General features: G+C 41.6%; 5 protein-coding genes and 1 pseudogene across 5 annotated transcripts in view; all 6 read left to right on the forward strand.

The window, feature by feature from the left end:
• The window catches only part of Ugt1a10 (UDP glycosyltransferase 1 family, polypeptide A10), a 164,592-nt gene that overhangs the window by 55,624 nt on the left and 89,867 nt on the right, over window positions 1-19,101 (forward strand). The gene's annotated exons all lie outside the window — the stretch shown is intronic.
• The window catches only part of Ugt1a9 (UDP glucuronosyltransferase 1 family, polypeptide A9), a 149,224-nt gene that overhangs the window by 40,256 nt on the left and 89,867 nt on the right, over window positions 1-19,101 (forward strand). The gene's annotated exons all lie outside the window — the stretch shown is intronic.
• Ugt1a8 (UDP glucuronosyltransferase 1 family, polypeptide A8) overlaps window positions 1-19,101 on the forward strand; it is a 131,171-nt gene that overhangs the window by 23,207 nt on the left and 88,863 nt on the right. The gene's annotated exons all lie outside the window — the stretch shown is intronic.
• Window positions 1-19,101, forward strand: part of Ugt1a7c (UDP glucuronosyltransferase 1 family, polypeptide A7C) — a 125,002-nt gene that overhangs the window by 16,034 nt on the left and 89,867 nt on the right. The window lies entirely within an intron of this gene.
• Window positions 1-19,101, forward strand: part of Ugt1a6b (UDP glucuronosyltransferase 1 family, polypeptide A6B) — a 115,742-nt gene that overhangs the window by 7,778 nt on the left and 88,863 nt on the right. The window lies entirely within an intron of this gene.
• Gm15372 (predicted gene 15372) lies at window positions 15,684-16,576 on the forward strand (annotated as a pseudogene).

Raw genomic sequence — 19,101 nt, forward strand, 5'->3', positions numbered from 1 at the left:
CTTTTGTCTCTGCCGCCCATCTCTCTGTAGATGTGCTGGAGTTACAGATGCATGCATCCACATCTGCTATATGTTGCTTCTAGAGATCTGAGCTCCAGTTGTCAGCCCTGTTGCTGTCAGCACACTCCCCAGGGAGCCAGTCCCCCCTAGTTTTCTTGTGATTCATCCTAACAGTGTTTCCAGTTCTGTTCTGTCAATGTGGGATTTTCTTCTGAGTGTTTTGGTCTTCTTTAATATATTTCCTAGGTTCTTCTCCTTTAAGGCTTATGTTTTCAACCTATCACTATGATATTGTACGAGTGTTTGTGCATGTATTGGTGCAGAGGTATATGCATGCATGTGTGGGTGCCATCAGAGGCCAGAAGAGGGTGTAGAATCCCTGGAGCTGAAGTAACTGGCAATTTTGAGCCACCTTACATAGTTATTTGGCCCCCAAGTCTAATCATCTGGAAGAAAAGCAAGTGCTCTTAACTGTTGTGCTGTCTGACATAGTTGCTGGGTCCCCAATTCTGGTCATCTGGAAGAATTGCAAGTGCTCTTAACTGTTGTGCTGTCTCTAGTCAACATATTTTAGTTTTTGATGTAATTTTAAATGAGATTGTTTCATCTTAAGTTTGAATTTTATATTACTAGAAATATAATTCACTTTTCATATAGATGATGTATTTTTTTAATCCTGCTGTATTTATTTATGGTTGAAATTTGTTGCAGATGTGTTAGGATTTTTCTTTTTTTTTTTTTCCATTTTTTATTAGGTATTTAGCTCATTTACATTTCCAATGCTATACCAAAAGTCCCCCATATCCACCCACCCCCACTCCCCTGCCCACCCACTCCCCCTTTTTGGCCCTGGTGTTACCCTGTACTGGGGCATATAAAGTTTGCAAGTCCAATGGGCCTCTCTTTCCAGTGATGGCCGACTAGGCCATCTTTTGATATATATGCAGCTAGAGTCAAGAGCTCCGGGGTACTGGTTAGTTCATAATGTTGTTCCACCTATAGGGTTGCAGATCCCTTTAGCTCCTTGGCTACTTTCTCTAGCTCCTCCATTGGGAGCCCTATGATCCATCCATTAGCTGACTGTGAGCATCCACTTCTGTGTTTGCTAGGCCCCGGCATAGTCTCACAAGAGACAGCTACATCTGGGTCCTTTCAATAAAATCTTACTAGTGTATGCAATGGTGTCAGCGTTTGGATGCTGATTATGGGGTGGATCCCTGGATATGGCAGTCTCTACATGGTCCATCCTTTCATCTCAGCTCCAAACTTTGTCTCTGTAACTCCTTCCATGGGTGTTTTGTTCCCAAATCTAAGGAGGGGCATAGTGTCCACACTTCAGTCTTCATTCTTCTTGAGTTTCATGTGTTTAGCAAATTATATCTTATATCTTGGGTATCCTAGGTTTGGGGCTAATATCCACTTATCAGTGAGTACATATTGTGTGAGTTTCTTTGTGAATGTGTTACCTCACTCAGGATGATGCCCTCCAGGTCCATCCATTTGGCTAGGAATTTCATAAATTCATTCTTTTTAATAGCTGAGTAGTACTCCATTGTGTAGATGTACCACATTTTCTGTATCCATTCCTCTGTTGAGGGGCATCTAGGTTCTTTCCAGCTTCTGGCTATTATAAATAAGGCTGCTATGAACATAGTGGAGCATGTGTAGGATTTTTCTAAATGGAAGATTGTTGTGTCTGGACAGCAGATCACAGCCTGGAAAGGCATTTTGGAAACCTGGAACAAAGAAGGGCTAGGCAACGAGAGAAAGAAATGCAGCTAAGACAGGTAGATTCTGATCTAGGCTCAATTTTACTGTTCCACACGCAGTTATAAAGCAGGGGAAGGGGGCACGATTCCCGCCAAATAATCTCAGAATCCAGTAGCAGGGTGGCCATGTGTATGGGTACAAACTGCAAAGTGGCAGGTTCCAGCAGTGGGCGTGGCAGAACGATTGAGCAGGAAGTTCCACCCCTGAGCAAGCAGGTTTCAGGCTGGGGGATGGGAGACTATATCTCCTCCCTGTTGTTAATAAAAATAAAAAGAAAAAAAAAAAAAGAAGAAATGGCTGGCCTGAGGCAAAAAATTTATCTATGCTCAATAGTTCTGCCTGAATTCTTAGGGCTAAAGAAAAAACTTGTCTCCGTGGGATTCCCTACCTTTTCTTATTGAAAACCGTATCTGGATAAGACTGCCCTTTCTATCCTAGTAAACAACTAACAGAAAAGCCCTAAGCAGTAGACTCTGACTTTATAATGCTAATTAGTGCTGAATAGGTAACTTCCTAGTTGAAGTTTGACTGAACAAATTTGAAATGCACTCATTTAAGAATAACACTGAGTTGATATTCCTCCGCATTTTTAGATGACAGTCAGAAAACAGGGAGGAGGGGTATGATCAGCTCCGTAGTACAAGGCCAATTGGCTTTTTTACGGTGGGAGGCTGTGAAGGGCTTGCCCTTCAGACAGTACGGTCTCCAACCTCTCTCCCCCCTATTAATTAAATTTATTAAATTGAGTTTAATCAAGTGATTTTCTTATCCGTAGATGAGTGGGCTTTTAACCTTGGCTTGGGTGGACATTGACCCGATTCCTCACGTGGGTGCTGTCACGACCCACACCTGTGGCTCTTGGTATCTTTTGGGGAGGGGAGGCAGAGCCTTAGATATTTTTGGTTTTTAGCTGGAATTAGATACCAACCTCCATCAAACGGGTATATCACACAGGGAACTCAGAAATGGTCAGGCTGGATCTACCCCTGCAGTAATTCTCTGCACCAAGCAGTAGCCATACTATATTCATATGATCAAGAATCAGTATGCACAGTTCTGAGTACTGTGCAGCTCCTAAAGGAGAATTGTCAACCTCAGATTTAGCAAGGCCTAGGCAAGAATTATGTCATTAGTAACACCACGATTTGTGGCTGAAATAGGAGCTGGAAGTCATCCTCCTTGTCTCTGTTATTCCCACAGCCTGAGGAACTAAGGGGACCTTGCAGTAACAGCAAGGGTAAAAAGCCAGAGGCCAGCTAAGGGACTAAGCCCGTCTATCAAAATAAAAACCAACCTGTTTTAATATTTGAAATATCTGCCTTACTAGCCCTCTTGGTAAACCTAAATTTCAACTCAGACCAAAAGTCACAAAACTGAAATGAAAATAGTAGCTGCCTCTTGTATGCTCTGGGGGAGGGGGAGGGAGGGGGGAGATGCATGCCCACTGCAGTCCAGCTGAAGGTGTAGATTGACCTGCTTGAAAGACAAAAATCTTAGACAGTGAAGAGTAACATCACAAAGCTTCTTTTGGGGTAGTTCAGGTACTTTATTCAGTTGCAAATTTTAAAGCTAAGGCTAGTGTCTGGCCTCCTGTCGGGGAGCTGGCTCAGAGAGTAGCAGGAAAACAGCTTTCCTGGGAGCTTCAGTTTCCAGCTGAATTTTAAGCAAAAGAGGAATTTTAGTCCTCAAGGTGATACTTATAAGAAGATTCCGAATCTGTGTTCATCTGACGAATTAATCTCTCAGGCAGCCACCGTCCTCCATCTTCATCTCGTGAAAAAACACAAACCGAGCCCCTTCCCCAGATTAGAACCGGATCTGGACCCTTCTATTCGTTAGTCAGCGGATCCTTCCATTTTACCAATGATAAGACTAGAAGTAGCTGGATGCCAGTGGTGATCCGCTGCAGACTGACCTTTAATATCAGTTTGCAAAAAATTTAGAATAAAGGCAAGATGAGCCTTTGGTGACCTTGGGGGATATAACTGCCCCTGTTTTGTCTTAAAAAGCCAATTCTTTAAGGTGCTATGAGCACGTTTAACTATTCCTTGTCTCATGGGGTTATAAGGAATTCCAGTTTTATGTTTGATACCGAATTCCTTACAGAATGAAATAAAATTTTTACTACAATAGGATGGCCCGTTATCTGTCTTAATAAGTTTAGGCAATCCCATGGCATTAAAGGCTTGCAGGCAATGATCAATTACGTTTTTAGAAGCCTCTCCTGTATGCAGAGAAGGGATCTTGATGGCGTATTGAAGTTAAATGTACCACAGGTCTCAAATAAGGGTACTGATTGTGCAACATATAAACTGTCAGTAAAGATATTAAAAGCCTCATGTACAGACTGAAAGACCTTTAGTACTGCTGTTAATTTGGCTAACTGAGCCGAAAGGCCAGGAGTCTCTATGATCACTTGTTGATTATTAATAAGATATCCAGCTCGCCCTTTAGAGGAGCCATCAGTAAAAATCAATAGAGCATTATATAAAGGCTGTAAGGAAGTCATTTTAGGAAATATCACATCACGTACATTTAAAAATTTTATCAACCTATCTTGGGGGTAGTGGCTGTCTATAGTTCCCTTACAAGGCTGAACAATGATATCTGGCTCTTTGCCAAAATAAGTTGTCTGCCTTCTTCCAGTGATCATCATCTGTGCCACTACTTTGTGATATGGCAAGATATTACATTTAGGAGAAATCTTTGAGTGTATCCACATTATAGAAAATTTTTTGCTATAGCAGTTCCATAGGCACATGAGTCGTATTAAAAATTTACAGATGCAGGGGCAAGGAGTAATTTATATAAGTGACAAATTGCTCTTCAATAGCTTTTTCCACTAGCTGTAAGGCCAGCAATCCTTCTGAGGTTAGGGATCTAGGGGAAGTGGGGGATGTGCTCTGAATTAACTTTGCTAGGTAATTTAGAATATAGGAATCTCTAACATTGGACTGAATATTAGACCAGTCTAAGATTGAGTTAGAATGACTGGTCACACTGAAGAAAAGAGAAAAATCATTATGACTGTATTAAATGACTAATTTTACTAAGTCAGAATATACAGTCTCTGATGTACTATTGCCATAAAGTTAAAAGGCTAGACGCTAGTCTAAACTGGAAAAATGGCAAGCAAGGATGGATCTAAAACATGAATTTAATTTAGTTTTATAGTCATCTCAATCAGGACACTGAGTCAACTTACCTGCCAGCTTGTCACACGAATTACTAATAAGCTTCTGCAGCATTCTGTGGAGAGAACCTGTTTTTCCCTTTCCCAATAAGGTAGCTGTTTTAGGATCAATCTATAAGCCTTTTAAGATACTATAAAGCATTTATTAAATTCTTGACATTTAAATCTTAAATTTTTAAAATAAAGGTATGATTTAAATAGTGTGCATGGGAATGCACTAAATAGTATGTACGGGGATACAATTTCTCTCTTTTTTGTCTCTTAAGAAGTTAAAGTTTTAAAATTTTACAATATCTAACCTTTTGAATTAATAACTTGTTGACAAAATATTTTAAATACTTGGCTGTAAAGGGGCAGTGACTAATTGCACTTTCAATCATTTTTCTTAAGGAGTGGTTGTAACTAGAAAGCTTGAAAAGTTATTAAGAGTCACATGTGCATAATTTATTTATTTATTAACTAGAAATAAGAGCATTTATTTGTAGCAAATTATTAAGTAAAAGTCCTCAAAAATTAACACTATTATGTGGAAACAAGTAGTAACTGAGGTCACTAAAAGGAATTATACATGCACAATTTTTAAGAATACTAAAATATTATCTTAAACCATAACTGTTATGAATATATAAAGAATGAGGTTATATATCCAACCTATTTATATGGATGGCCTTTGGACTGTCTGAGATACAAATTTATCTTGGCATTGTCTTAAAAATGTCCAGGCAATTAGGACAATTTAATAAATGTCTAAAAACTACCTTCTTAAAAGGACAGCATTTTTTCTATGAGTTGTATATGCATAAGCAATTGCAAATTTGAGAATTAATAGCATCTGAGGGACGAACAATCTTAAGCAATTATGAGCTCAGAGATATAGCATTGACTATTAATATACAAATTAAGGTTTGATTGTTCAGCATTTTAAAACAACATCTACAGCACACAACTAGATTATTTGTGCTGGAACAGGGGAAACTGTGTGCCTTAAGACTCCGTCCCACAGCAGCTAGTTTAGCCCACGTGGGTCAAAGATTGGCTGGGAGGATGAGAAAAATGATTTTGCAATAATGTTTTTTCTGGCCAAGGAATTGTCTTGGGCACAACTAATATTTAATTACCAGTGAATATAATTAATAACAATTATAAAAGCTTTCTTTATTTTTTGTAAAACCTTTTGTAGTAAACTAAAACCCTAAGTAATAAAAGGATATTGTCTCTGAATCTCTTGGGTGAGAGCAAGGATTTAAAGTAAACTTCCCTTGAGAAGCATTAGTTAATAAAATACTTTCCACTTAGGAGACAATATACACTGAAAGTTTAAAACTTTTGGCTTCTTGTATAGAAGCAGAAACAATAAAATTTTTTCTTACATAATGTAAAGTTACATTAGCCATACCTAGAGGCAGAATTTTCTAGTGATTACCAGTTCACCAGAAGCAAAACTCTTTGAATTTAAGCATTATTTTAAACATCTGAATAGATCTGCAACACTGTTAAAAAGAAATTTTCTTGAACACAGGGAAAAACTTTCTCAGGCACTGTTTGCAAAACACAAGAAGGCCACAAGCTGCTCTGGGGCTGCCCAGAGCCCTGTATTGACTCAACGTAAAATACTTTTTAATCTGAGCGTCCTGGCCCTCCTGTAATAAGGACCGATTCTAGAGAAACAATATAACTGTCTATGCCTCTAATTTTTGATACTCTATCTTAAGATGACCTACAGTTAAAATGTTCTTCACAACTTTAGTGTTGTGAAAAAATTGCCCATACTGCAGTTTCCTGCCAGGTAGCAACTATAGCCAAACTGATTGTTTGAGGGTCTAATCTATTCACAAAGACAAACATAACTAGATAACTTTGTCACAGTTTTGTATGAAGTGAGCTGTATTAGCGCTTTCAAAAGATGATTACTCTTATAATTATCTTAATTAACAATATATGGGTGAGTAGAAAATCTTAAATTTGTAATCAAACTGCAAGCTACAGTCAATGGAACACTGGCAGTTTTAACCATAATTTTTAGGTTTCTTGTGCAACGTTAGGATAATATCTACAACCTTTGGAAAGCAAAACCCAAGTTTAAAACAATTTATCATCTTTAAAATCAATATTAGAAGCATTACTATCATATTACGAAGTTTGGCTGCCAATTAATACCTATTAAAGCAAGCTTTAATGCTTTAATAAAGAGGCATTGCTTTAAATCTTATCTTAAATTTTACTATTTAGGATAGGAACCACATTAATTATTATCTAAACTAGAAATATCTTTAGAGACCCAGCCTTTTGGCCTGCCTTATGCCATGTGTTGGAAGGACTCTAAACTTGAGTTATCAAATTTAACATTAACCATCTGTAGCAATGTAACAATTATTAATCTTAACCAACAACTTATGAGCTGATTGTGAAAACACTCAGAGCACATTACCGATAAAAAGGAACCAAATGAAGCAGTTACATTTAGACCATTCAGAGAATATTAATTTTTGTAGCTACAATCATAGAATAAAAGGCACTTTACCATTTGTCAAACACATTAATCACGAACCATTTATCAGCTTTTTTACTCTGAAACTGAGAGGATGTGCACTCGCCCTTTTTTCCTAAAACGAACAGTTTTTCCAGCAGGGGCCCTCCTGCCATGTGTTTGTTTCCTGGCTGAAGCACGTGGCAGCTCTCGGCTTTGCAGATAAAGTTTTTTATGCCATCTTTATTATCCAACATAAAACATAGAACATTCATTCATACAGACTTGACCGAACATACATGAATTGGACAGGAGAAGAGATAGGTGCACCAGATATTAGACAAGACACAAAAGGGGACACAGTACTACTTCTGCAATAAGGCCCAGAGAGAACAAAGCATGGCACTCCTGAAATTTCTCTCTGCTTTTTGGGACATTTTCCTCCCTCATGATGCAATCCGCCTGATTATTAATTTCCTTTTAATAAACCCTTTCTTTTCTCACACCTAAAAATGTAGCTTCTGCGAGCCACGGCCTACTGTCTGTTACAGTAACGAGCTCCAGTTAAGCTTCACTGCTGAACCTAAGTGAACCAGCGCTCGGGTTTAACGCTGTTTCAGCTTAGCCCATACCGACCTTCTCCAGTATGAATTTCCTTTATCCTTTAATTATATTCTTCTTCTATGGAGCTCCAAACCAGCAGTGCCTCTTCCAAAAATCCTTTGCCGTTTCTCAGTCCCGTGTTGGTTCGCCAAATGTTGTGTCCGGCCAGCAGATCACAGCCTGGGTTCTAGCCTGGAAAGGCATTTTGGAAAACTGGAAGAGACGAGGGGCTAGGCGATGGGAGAAAGAAATGTAGCTAAGACAGGCAGATTCTGATCCAAGCTCAATTTTACTGTTCCGCACACAGTTATGAAGCAGGAGAAGGGGGCATGATTCGCGCCAAATAATCTCGGGATCCAGTAGCAGGGTGACAACATGTATGGCTCCAAACAGCAAAGGGACAGGTTCCAGCAGTGGGCGTGGCAGAATGATTGAGCAGGAAGTTCCACCCCTGAGCAAGCAGGTTTCAGGCTGGGGGAGGGGAGACTACAGAAGATTATATCAGCTACAAGACAGGAGTTGTATTTCTTTCCAGCCTGGGAAGCTTGCTTATCTATCTAATCTATCTGTCTGTTTATCTATCTATCTATCTATCTATCTATCTATCTATCTATCTATCTATCGATCGATCAATCTTGCTACCCAGAGTAGATGTACTTACACATGTTCATGGTACCAACAATGGTGTTATCTTGTGATTGTGGCATGCACATGTTCCTTGCATTTGCTCAGATTCAGTGTCACCCGTCAGTATCCTGTGTTGTGATAGAGTCCCTTCCACTACAGGTCCCCTTCCCAAGCAAGTTGTGTCTGCTTTGTCTTAATATCTCTTTTTGGTTTTCCACAGGCTATCTTTTTCCATCTTCCAAGGTAAATGCCTAAAATTGGGATTCCTGAACCCCAAGTTTCCATAATAAATTACCAAGCTATTTTCCAAAGCAGTTGGACTATTTTATACCTGAGAGTGGTTTATAAGAGATTCAATTACTCATTTCTTACTAACCTGCATTATTAGCAGATTTTCTGTTTAGCCATAGGAATTTTTCTGTTGAATCTCATCCCAGTTACGGCTTGCCACTTTTTTATGACTGACAATCCTTTCTACAGCTCTTTCCAAGTTACTGAGCACATCTTCAGACAGGAAACTCATCAAGTCTTATGTTGACATTTATTGTTTAACTTACTTTTAAATTGTGAAGTCTCTTGGTATATTCTAAATATGACCTTTTTCCATTTTCTCATTGTTTTAACTTTTAGAAATGAATATTTTCCAAGAGAAGATGTTTCAGAGAGAGAGAGAGAGAGAGAGAGAGAGGAGAGGAATAGAGACTGTGGTGCAGTGCCCACAGAGGCCTAAGAGGGCGATGCATCCCCTGGAGTTGGAGACACCTGATGAGGGTCCTGAGAACACAACTCAGTTCCTCTGCAAGAACAGCAAGTGCTGAGCCATCTGTTTAATCCCAACTTAACTAATTTTACTTTCTTCTTTTAACCTTTTGTGTCTTAGGAATATTAAAAGGAGTAAAGAGTTGTTCCCTGTTCTTTTTCCTGGTTAATATATGACTAAAGCACTACTGTGGTAATGAAGTGCAAATGGAGCCCTCTTGCTGTTCCCAGGGCATCCTCCTCCCACTGCAGTTCTGGATGATCCTCAGATCTGGGAGCCTTCTCTCTGCTACTGTTGCTCGCCCCCTGGTGGACGTGTTTGTTTCCTGCGTTCACATGGCTGGAGATCAGGCAGTGTTTTTAATTCACTCTTTGTGCACAACCATGGGTTCAGGCTGACCACTCCAGCTGCCCCTCCACCCCTATTAAGAACACAGTGGGGCTGTGCCACCCCACCTCTTGTAATTCCCTCCGTGCTGAGGAAGAAGCTGCAGTAGGTGGAACCTTTGTGGGTCACAGTCCTCTTGCAGGCCTTAGGGACACAAGTTGCAGCTCTTGGCCCTCTGAACATGTTTTCCAGAATGTTTCCAGCAACCAACACACTCACTTTCTTTCCTCTGGCTCCTCACAGAGTTTTACTCTTCTCCAGTCCTGAGATCCTGTACTTTGCAATCCTCAATACCCTCCTCCCTGTTCTTTTTCTTTCCTCTGGATGCCCCCAAACTATGTAACTTCTTTCTTTATAGTAGATATAGAATTCTGAAAAGTTCCCTCGTAGAATCACATCAATGGTTCTTGAGTTTGTGTTTCTTCTAGCTAATCCCATCTGTGATGGCAGCAAGCACCTGCCAATATTGTACCCAGTCACTATAGCTTTGCAGTGTATGAACCATAGGAGGGAGCCAATGGTGGCTTGAGGTTTCCTTTTGTATTGTCCTAGCCATCATGTATATTCATCATGCACTGGGTCCCTCTTAAGAATGGGAAGAGAGACTTAAATTTTACTAAACAGACATTTCACTGCTGTGACAAGTTTCTAAGAGACATAGGTTAAAGCAGGGAAGTTTTAGTTTGACTCGTGATTTAAGAAGCACCAGCTCATTGTAGGCAGGTTCCATGTTCTTTAGGCCTTTGGCAAAGCAGGAACATTATGGCAGAGAGGATATCAGGAAGTGGCTATTCCTTAAAGGACAGGTAAGTATAAATGTACCTGTGGAGAGTCAGCCCCTTCACCATCCACTGACTCAATAGTGCCACCAGGTGGGGCCAAAGCTCTCAACAGTGAGCCTTTTTAATGGGACACTTCAAATCAAAGCTCTGGGATCACATGCAGTAATTGCTCCAGGGACCAAGGCATCAGACACTGTCCAGAGCTCAACTGCAACTTGTTAGATATGGAGGCTGGAAGTGGAATGAAATGGGTTGCCATAGCCTTTCTCAGGGATTGGAAAAAGATGTGAACTGTGCCCTTTGTGGGAGCAGTGGGTCATGGGAATAGTTCTTGGATGGAAGTGAGAAGGTTAGAGTCTTTGAAGATGAGGATGTAAGACAGGAGAGTGGTGAAGGACTTGGGTGGGATTATTCTGTATTGACTAACTTCTGGAGAATTACATGCTGTCCTGTGTCAATCCACTTTGTCAGGTGGCCTGGTGGTAATATGAAGAAAGTAGTGTAGCAGTAATTTTGGCATTTTGATTTCTTTAAAAACAGAAATATGAGAATATGTTTTAGTTTTTAATCCCAGAGATATGGGGCTGCTTCAGACTGTCCACAGCAGCTGACTGTGATTTGCCTTGTGCTCTAGCAGAGGCATCGTTTTGCCAGCTGCATAAAGTTTCTGTGATTGTGTGACCTTTGGAATTCTGGGAACTTTTCAGAGGACATATGAATAGTAGGATACTGATAGTTGGAGGTATTGTTGCTTGTTTTATAGGGGGCGGGGCAGGGTGTCCTGGATGTGGTCTGTGAATAGTCAAACCTCAGGAAATAAATTAGATTCAGGGTCCTCTATCTTTCTCTCTCCTCTATCTTTCTCTTTTTCCCATCTAGTGTTAGAGAGTGAAACCAGGGGGATAGGAGTTGGGAAAAAGAAGATCCCACAATGTAGGAAGAACCAGCTACTGTAATGTTGGTAGCACAGAACATGGTGAGGAGAACTAACTGCTCAGGTCTTCTGAAAAGATGGCTGCCGGATTCCTTGTCCACATGTGATATGAGGCAGGGATGCCCTGTCCTGGGCTGAAGGTAGAAAGGTGCTGATGTCCCCCATGGAGAGCAGCCACTGTCTGTGCATGGTGGATGTGAGGGAGCCACCAGACTGTGATCTTGGCTTCAGGGGTCAATTCACACTCCATTCATTACACCAAAGAAGAACACAAATACCGTTGCTTGGTGCCTTTCAAAAATCCTTTTGCCTGAAATACCTGAGGACACTTTTAAAGGTGTGGCATATTTTAAAAAGTTATCTGTCTTCCCTGTGAAGTCTTGCCTGGGTATCCTGAACATGTCTCTGATTGGGCAATGAGTCCAAGTTCCTTATATATGTTTTTCACAGGTCCTATTTATGCCTGTGACTCAGTACTGGTGATGTGCACATCCCAGGAAGAGGTTACTGTATCAGGTCTCTGTTGGTGTGTTTACCCAGATTATGGGTCAGGCTGTGTCCATGCTTTAAGAACTTGATTTTCATTTCTTACATCTCTAATCTTTCCCAATACCACCCACTGTCTTCTACTGGTCTTTGGTGAGTTAAAGTACTGAAGTATCTGTCGCTGCAAGCTTCAAGTTTGCAGCATTTCCCAGAAACACTCAGAGTCCAGGATGAATACAGAAGCCTGCAACCCCAGCATTCAGAAGAATGGACCTTTAGGCTGAGCCACATCCCAGGCAGTCCAAGGCTTGGGGCTTATGGGAAGGAAGCAAGCACTCATTAAGCCTACTTTATTACATCAATACTTAACCTGGTCCGGCCCAAGAGTGCTTTGGGTTTTGGTGACTCTCATCCATGACTGTAAGCAGAACTCTCAGTAGACCCTGCTTTACAATCAAGTCATCTCATTTGGGTGTGAAATATCTTCCTTTACTCCCACACAGAACAACAACCAGCAGCTTCTAAAACTGTTCCCTGATGATTACAGAGAAGCCCAGGGAAATGAACCCCAGCAGAGCCTCAACCCCTTCTTGTCTGGGACAAGCTGACTCAGCAATGTTTCTTATGTGATAGTATAGTGAGTGCTCCTTGTGAATGGGGAGGGAGACTTTAGAGAGTTACCCAATAGGGTGACAGTCTGAAATGTTGCATTGTAAATCCAAACACCAGGAAGTGCTCAGAGCTCAGGCCAGCCTGTTAGAACTTGGCCATGGAATGAGATGGGTGTGCATACCACCTTGGTGTTTTAAGTGGAGGAAAACCAGATATCAACTCTGATGTCTTCTAAGGAGAGAGTTCTGTCAGTTTTCTACAAGAGAAACAAGATCAGGAATATGTTGGCTGAAATCAGGATTGATCAGGCACCAAGGGTAGATTTATCCTTTAATGATTAATGTCTGAGAGCTTTGCCACCCAATGTCGTGGCAAGGTTGGATGAGAGATTAGAGGAGTAAGAGTCAAATGCTAGGGTCATAACCCTGTGAGGACACCTGGTTCTTCTGCGCATCCACTGAGATGAAATGGAACTTTCTTAATGAATTTGAGGACAAACCTACTCTGGAGGGAGTGTGTCTAGCTTGCACAAGCTTCCCCCAATATAGAAGAAGAAGAGAGTGGCAGCCTCTGAATTGCCTCAGGCTCTTCTCCCTCTCCTGCATTTTCTTCATTAGTGATTGGTCAGGCAGGGAACAGGCTATGAGAGGCAGGGCCCAGGCTATGGGAGCTGTGGTTCTGGGTTGTATAATGGAGCAGACTGAGCAAGCCATGAGGATCAAACCTGTCAACAGCATTCATCCTTGGCTTCTGCTTCAGTTCCTGCCTCCAGGTTCCTGCCTGGATTTCCCGCCCTGCCATCCTTTACAGAGGTACTGTGCCCTGAGGGTTGAAAGCTGAAAGAAACCCTTTTCTTTCCAAGCTGCTTTTCCTATGGTCTTTTAACACAGCAACAGAAGCCCTAACTAAGACAGCCTTTTAGAGTTTGGAATGAGCGGCTGCCCTAAGCTGTTTAAGTTAGGATTCTCTTGAATTCAGGTCTAACACTCTGTTGCTTCCTCTGGAAATGACTTATAACAACAGACATGTGTGTTTTAATTCCCATTCTGCCTTATTCAGTGTTTCAAGACTTTACTTGTTTATTTTAAAGTAATGATAGCATACAATAGAAAGATGCACTCTGTATTTTTTGTGTGTAAAATGTTTACAGTACTTTATCAAGCAAAATAATCTATTCATTAAACAGTATAGTTTTCAAAAATGTTACTCCAATTACAATATTGCTTAATATTTAAAATAATCAAAATAATAACAAACTTTCCTCATCCTCATGACCAGTTAAAATAATTTGTGGAGCTTGAGATATGATTCAGTGGTTGAGACTATCTCTCACTTTTCAAAAGACCCAGGATTAATTCCCAGGAACTCCATCACAGCTCTAAAGTAACTCCAGCCCACAGATTTCTTCTGATCCCCACGGGCACTGCATGCATGTGGAGCACATACATACATGGACCAAAACTACTGACATAAATAATAAGCAATAATTTTCAGAGAACACACAAAATAATCTTTGATGTGCCTGTCTCAAAAATATCAAGTAGACTTTATTATTCAAAAGTACTTGCAAATATGCGAGGCAGTGATGGTGCATGGCTTCAATCCCAGGACTCAGGAGGTAGAGGCATGCAGATCTGTGTACACTCAAGGACAGCCTTGTCTCCAGAGCGAGTTCTAGAACAGCCAGGGTTACACAGAGAAACTCCATCTCAAACCACCAAAGGAAAATTAACAAGAACAACAAAAACATTGCAGATGAATAAAAATATCACATAGTGAAGTTAACCAGACCCAGTGTCTATGCAGCTCAAGGGTCTTCTGTCTACTTAGAGCAACTCTTCTGAACCATGCTGTGCTGAGAGTCAAAGGCTTTGCTGTAGGTGAGTATTTGTCTCACATTCTTGTGTATTTGGTGAATGAGAGATTTCCAACCAGTTGATGGGAAAGGGAGACAGTGGTATTTCTGAATATTAGCAACTCCAGTGTCAGGACTTTCAAATTCAAGTGTTGTTCTCCTGTCCTGGCAAAATGAGGCAGGAGATGGGAGTGATTACACAAATGCAAGCAGAACCCACAAGATCTACAAGATGTTGTGCCCAGCACCAGGAAGAGTACACTAAACAGAAGTAAAAATAGCTTCAGAGTGGATGTGGAGGCCAGGCAGTAATGGAGGCCTGGAGGGAAATTAAAATGATACATCCCCGTGTAGACCTGTCTAATAGTTTCTTAGCAGTGAGTACTAGAACTTCCTCCTGAGCTAGCAGCCTTAATCCCAGTTGAAGGACTTGAGATCAATTACTGAGAGGACCCTGCATGTGGTGCTGATGGCAGCACTGTTCAAAGTAGCCACAAGGTGGAAGCAACCCTGCAGATGCTGAAGTGCCATGGGAGACAGAGCCATTGCTCTGTGGAGAAGGTCCCTGGGCTACTGAGGGCATCACCGGAGAGCTCTCTCTGCTTCTTCATAGAGAATGTCTGCCTATGGCTTCCAGTGACTCAGAGGGGATTTTGTAAGGAGGTTGATGTCACCTTCCTTCCCGTCCCTGGATTGGTCTGTGAAGATGGTTGTCAGCCTAGCGTCAGCAAGGCAGATGAAAGAGTGTTTGAAAATGGAACAAGAATCCCACTGTGTGCACAGAGACAGCAGCCCTGCTCTCTGGCAGAGTTGATTCTCTGTGTCTTGGGAAGAGGGGCATCTTCAGGACCCTTCCCTTGAAGCTTGAAAGCAGAGGCCATAAATCCCTTTGGAACACAGTCTGGTAACCTGCAGAAAGTGTCCAGATTTTGCTTTGAGACCAATCCTAGAAATATAAGCTTCTTTGAAACTTGCTTCCTTTTGTATAATTGGACTCCTTAGGGTCTAGTATATTTCCTCATAACAATTTCTAAGCTCACATTGTTTGATTATGCTCATGAAGAAGCTCTCAAAAACAAGTATATTTGTTTTCTTAATAATTCTTGCTCATTTATTAACATTCTCCCAAGTCAATCAGTGTCTAGGACTGTTTGAGGGTACATGCACTCCTGAGTGGGTAGATATTTCTTTCCACTACACATCCTCTGCTGTGTTAGGCGAGCACAGATCTCAGCAGCTGGATTGCCATGGGCTGTGCTTCTCTCATGGCTCCTGCAGCCTTTCCAACCTCCCTTCCTCTCTGTCTGGTCCTGGCCTCTGACTTTGCCCAGGCAGGCAGGCTGCTGGTGGTGCCCTTGGATGGGAGGTAGTGGTTCACCATGCAGATGGTTGTGGAGAAACTAATTCACAGAGGGCATGAGGTGGTGGTAGTCATCCCAGAGGTGAGTTGGCAGCTGGGCAAATCCCTAAATTGTACAATGAAAACATATGCAGTCTCTCAGACTCTCAAGGATTTTAACCGGGTGTTTACTGAATCTCAATGGAAAATCCAAGAAGAGGGAACACTTCTCTACTGAAGAGTCCAGCCAAAGGTTTCTTTGAACTCTTATTTTCACACTGTAGGAGTTTGTTTAACGTCAAGAAGTTAGTGGAGTACTTTAAGCAGACTTCTTTTAATGTTGTGTTTTTTGATCCTTTTAATGTCTTTGGTTTAATTGTAGTCAAGTCTTTCTCTCTCCCATCCGTGGTCTTAAGCAGAGGAATATTTTGTTAATATCTTGAAGATGGCACCCAGTGTCACAGTCCTCCCTCTTTTGTCCACAGAGCTCTCTTGAAATACACAGACACCATGATTTTCAAGGAGAAAAATAAGTGACCTTTAAATGGGGGAGCATGCATTTTGTCATACTTTTTTCAAAAGTGCTGCAGATATTGCCTGTGGCGTTCTCCAGACACGAGTGAGTATGACAGACCTCTTCAGCCCAGTGTCCTTTTGGTTGTTAGGCAGAGACTTTGTCTTGGAGTTCCCCAGACCCATGATGCCCAATGTGATCTATGTTGGTGGGATCAACTGCCACCAGGGAAAGCCACTTTCCAAGGTACACCATCTTCCCTTTAGCACATGATGAGGTAGACTTTGGATGATGAAGTTATTCCTTGCTGGATGGTGGTTTGGCATTTATGTTCTTTTTCAGTTCTTTTGATGGATTACTTTTAACCATTCACACTTAACTGTGCGTTTGTGCAGCTGATAAATCTTGCCTATGGATGTGTGTATACCGCTGACATTCTCATTTATAATCACCAGCCGGAGTTGCTTTTGGCAAAAGAGTGAGAGACACAGTAAGAAATGAAGGGTCACTTTGCTTATTCTTGTCCTCTCCCTCTTTCTGTGGAGCTGCTTCAGTCTGTGACATCTGCTTCCTTAGCTAGTTGGGCCATTTGCATTTCCTCCATGGGAAATTACACACTCACATCTTTAATCAAAGTTAGCAACGACCCTGTCTCATCGGGGATAGTAACACTCAGACTTTCATGTATGTGCAGCATGCTTTTTAGGGCTTTTTGTTTGTTGGTTGGTTCCTTGTTGATTCTTTTCTGGCTGTTTTCTTTTGATCTACATGGTTTTTATTTGTGGGAGTCTAAATTGGTTAACTTGCCTTTTGCTTTGAATGGCAGCTTTTTCTTACAATTTTTAGATTTCAACGTGTTTTGCTTTCTGTGGATCTCAACTATATGAATGGTTTCATCACTTATGCTGTGTGGGTGTTTAAATTCCTATAACGGTGATTATATATTTTGTTCACTTTTTTTTACTTTTTCAAACAGAATAGAATTACATCATGACTCCCCTCCTATCTTCTCTCCTACCCTACCTGTGTTTTCCCACTCTCAATCTGATAGCCTCTTCTCCTTTGATAATTATTGTTACATATGTGTGTGTGTTTCACAAAAGTGCAGGTATAGGCTGCTGAGTCTGTTTTTGTTGTTTGTGTGTATTTGGTATCAGGGCTGAACACTTGGTATTGGACAGTCAATAAAGGACTTGTGCCTAGGAGAGGCCAACTCTCCCAGTAGCCTGTAGTTCTTTGCCTAGGGGTGAGACCCTGAGAAAATTTTCCGCCTTCCACACTGGCATAGCCATTGTTAGTGCCATTGTTCTGGTTTCATTTTTGCAGAGACAGGGTCACCACAGACTTCCTGGTGTTCTGACTGTTACTGCCTTTGTTACCCCTCTTCCCCAGTGGGCAGGAGCTGTGATGTGGATGTACCCATCCCAGAAGAGTTTTTCACTGTCTATGGCAAGCCCGTGCATGGTGTTGGGAAAGGAAAACATCTGTGCTAATTATCTCCCCTGCCCAGTGCCTTGGAAGCAGAGGCCACCCATCCTTTGTGAGCAAAGGGTCTGGTTGTCTGAAGAGGCTTGTTCCCACTTTGCTTTGAGACCAGTTTTAGAAATGCAAAGGTGTTTGTTTGTTTGTTTGTTTGTTAATTCACTTTCTGCTGTTTTTGGAATCCTTGGTGTCTCACACATTTCTTCACAATGGTTTGTAAATTGCCCTATGGCACATTGCCCATCTCCATCCAGTGTTAATAGTTTAAGCTTTTCTTATATGTAAACATATAAGTAGGTATCCCAATGAGAACTGCTCATTTCTTATTTCCCTTATCGGTACCCACTGTCTGCGAGAGTTCCCTGATGTCTTGTGAGTCCATGCCCTCCACAAGAGAAGGTTTGATCTTCCAGGATGAATCAGAGCAGCAAAGACCCAAGGCTGGATTGCCTAAGGCCTTCCTCCTCTGACAGCTCCTGGAGGGTTTCCAGCCTCCCTTTCTCTCTCTCCCTTTCTCTCTCTCCCTTTCTCTCTCTCCCTTTCTCTCTCCCTTTCTCTCTCTCTCTCTCTCTCTCTCTCTCTCTCTCTCTCTCTCTCTCTCTCTCTTTCTCTCTCTCTCTCTCTCCCTTTCTCTCTCTCTTCCTTTCTCTCTCTCTCCCTTTCTTTCTCTCTCTCCCTTTCTCTCTCTCTCTCTCTCCCTCTCTCTCTCTCTCTCTCTCTCTCTCTCTCTCTCTCTCTCTCTCTGTATTTATGTGTCTGCTGCTGGCCTCTGGCTTTGCCCAGGCAGGCAGGCTGATGCTGGTGCCCATAGATGACTATCACTGGTTTACCATGCAGAGAAACTCAGCCACAGAGGGCATGAGTGGTGGGGGTCATGCCAGAGGTGAGTTGGCACCTGGTGTAATCTCTGAATTCGATGGTAAAGTCTTAGTCATTGTCTCACACTCAGGAGGATCTGAACCTCAAATTGAAGATTGTCATTGACAAGGAAAGTTACAGGAGAACATTACTTTCCCTATTCATGAGTCCACTGAATGGAGTTTTGAGGGTAACATTCTTGGCGAGTGCATCCTACCTAATCTCTGGTGTCTTATCTCAGTGCATAGCTTGGTTAGGGATGGGTTGTGCTTTGCTGACTGTGGTTCTGGCCACTTCTAAGGTCCAGCAGACCTTGTAACTGAGCCACATTTTCTCACAAATTGGCATATTTTCATGTGCAAAGAAACTTCTTAGACAAAGTGAAATAATGTTCCTTCTACAAAGTAGAGCCTACAGATTTATCTGTGTCAA

The sequence above is a fragment of the Mus musculus genome, chromosome 1 (assembly GCF_000001635.26).
Source record: "Mus musculus strain C57BL/6J chromosome 1, GRCm38.p6 C57BL/6J".
NCBI lineage: Eukaryota > Metazoa > Chordata > Mammalia > Rodentia > Muridae > Mus > Mus musculus.